The following is a 2,495-nucleotide window of genomic DNA, read 5'->3' on the forward strand; positions in this document are numbered from 1 at the left end:
GATACACATCATAGACATATATGCGTATATCGTTGAACTATACATATACATTGGACGATTTCCGTTTTCGTGTCCACTCACTTCAACGTGAAACCATCAAAAGACCAACTAACTCATTCTTTCAATTATATCCTGCACAGCTTACGGTTTGATGACTTGGCGTATTCCCTGTACTCACTGTCCCCTCCTCAGCAGTACTTCCAGATCACTGTCAACGTGGAGAAGTACAACAACGATACAGGCGAGTACGAGAAGGTGTGTATATATGTATGTGTGTGGGAAGGTATGCGTATATGTATGTGCATGCAATCTAGGTGCACAAATGTATACTTGAGTGATATAGTTACATATATGCATAGGCCCATGTGTGGTTGGTGGTATCTATGAATATCACCACATAAAGCAAGTGTGGGTCGGTGCCACGTGGCTCAGCCAACTAGTATACGTATGATGACATGAGTGTGTGTATAGTATTCATGTTGATACACATGCAGAGATGCCAGTGTGCAGGGTGCCATATCCGCCATCAATGCGTAGGGCTACCAACATGTAGGTACACACAGTCGGCTACCTACATGTAGGTGCACACAGTCGTCCCCGCATTGTGGTTCCTGTTATCTGATTGGACTGTGGCCCGTGTGCTTGAACCAAATTGCAATGTAACGAGTCACGCGTATTCACCATACACTACCACTCCCGTCTTTCTTCGTTATTTGTCCTGTTTTCTCATACCACTCGTCCCTTTTTCTCATCACACCTGCCTATATCTTTCTCATTTACATTTGCCTCTCCCATCTTTCTTCGTTTTTTTTGTCCTGATTTCTCACACCATTCGTCCCTTTTTCTCACCACACCTGCCTATATCTTCCTCATTTACACTTATCTGTCCCGTCTTTCCGTTCATCATTCGGTCCTTTTTGCACCAGACCGACGACATTAGAATTGGGCCGCAGCGTGTGGGCGACCGCTCCCTAGACGGTTCATTGACTGCGGTGTTTGAGGGCGAGTTTGCACCGGCCACGGCCTTCAGACAATTGTCGGATAAGTACCTGTCCATCCCATCACCACCCAATGTCGTCAATGAGCAGAATGTCGTATGTGACTCATGTCGTATAGTGTAAGCAAAGTATACACACACACACATATATATATATATATTATATATATATATATATATATAGATACATATATTTACATATATACACCAAGTTCAAACCATGCATTCGCACTCAAATCCCAAAACCGCGCATACACTCACACCTTTGGGCATGCAGAAGTAAAACGTCTCGCTAAGATATATGCTGCTAGTGCGTAAGCTATTGTACTTATGATCACATTGTCACTATCCTGCCACCCCACTATTCTATAAATGGTAACGATCCACCATTCGTTCTATTTTTAGAACGGTGCAAATGATTGGATGCTGGTGGATAAGTTCCTTGTGGGACTGGACGGTAGTGTGTGCAACACAGTGGGAGTGTCGCACAACGCATTCAGAAACCAAGGCGAGCGCTGCGGCCGCGCAAAGGGCGAGTAAGTGTATGGAAGTATCGTAATGATGGTAGTTGGGATATACCTATATATGGGTGGATACAAGCCTACATATAGTAGATATATACCTATATACGAGTTAGTATACATCTAGATATGAGTGGATATACACCTATAGATGAGTTGATATATACTTACATACGAGTGGATGTATGCCTACATATGCGTGAATATATACCTACATATGAGTAGATATATACCTACATATGAGTAGATATATGCAATACGACCGTAGTTTACACCAGAGCAGTATTTTTTCTTTGTGCGTGTGTATCTTCTGACCACTCACCAGACCTACCACAACGATATAATCTATATTCAATGCGTTACATTTAAAAAACATTTAACAAACCAGGAATGTACACTACACACAAGCCAAACATGTCGATGAGTACCAAAGTATACTGTATTCTTATACGCACTGCCATACCCCCTAAGAGTGTTGGACTATATTTACACACGCGTGCTCCTTGTATAGTCATTCGGTTGGGGTTGTGGCCCATTTGCCAATGCTAACAACTGTATCTCCTCCGCACCCCACTCAGTTGCTTGAACAATCAATTGAAGGACTTCTGGGAGGCTGATACGGTAAGTCTTCTCTCCGTTCTCATACAGATAATGCCACAAGTATATCCATGGTTAATACCTATGGTTGTGTATGTTTGCGTGGCTGCCTAGCAACGCAGTGAGGAATAGCTATTATCCCTTGCGTGGTTGCCTAGCAAAGCACTCAGAGTGGACACCATATCAGATACAGTACAAAGGGTATCTACTTGTCCCATTAATTTCAGCGTTGTACAAGCTCACCACTTATAATACATATACCATTCATCGTCGCACAGATCACCTACAATACATATCCCATTCACAAAACATATCCCATTCATCTGCGCAATATATATCATATTCATCCTCACACAGCTGAAACGTCAGAACAATCTCGT

This window comes from Sphaeroforma arctica (genome assembly GCF_001186125.1).
Source record: "Sphaeroforma arctica JP610 unplaced genomic scaffold supercont1.988, whole genome shotgun sequence".
Classification (NCBI taxonomy): Eukaryota; class Ichthyosporea; order Ichthyophonida; genus Sphaeroforma; species Sphaeroforma arctica.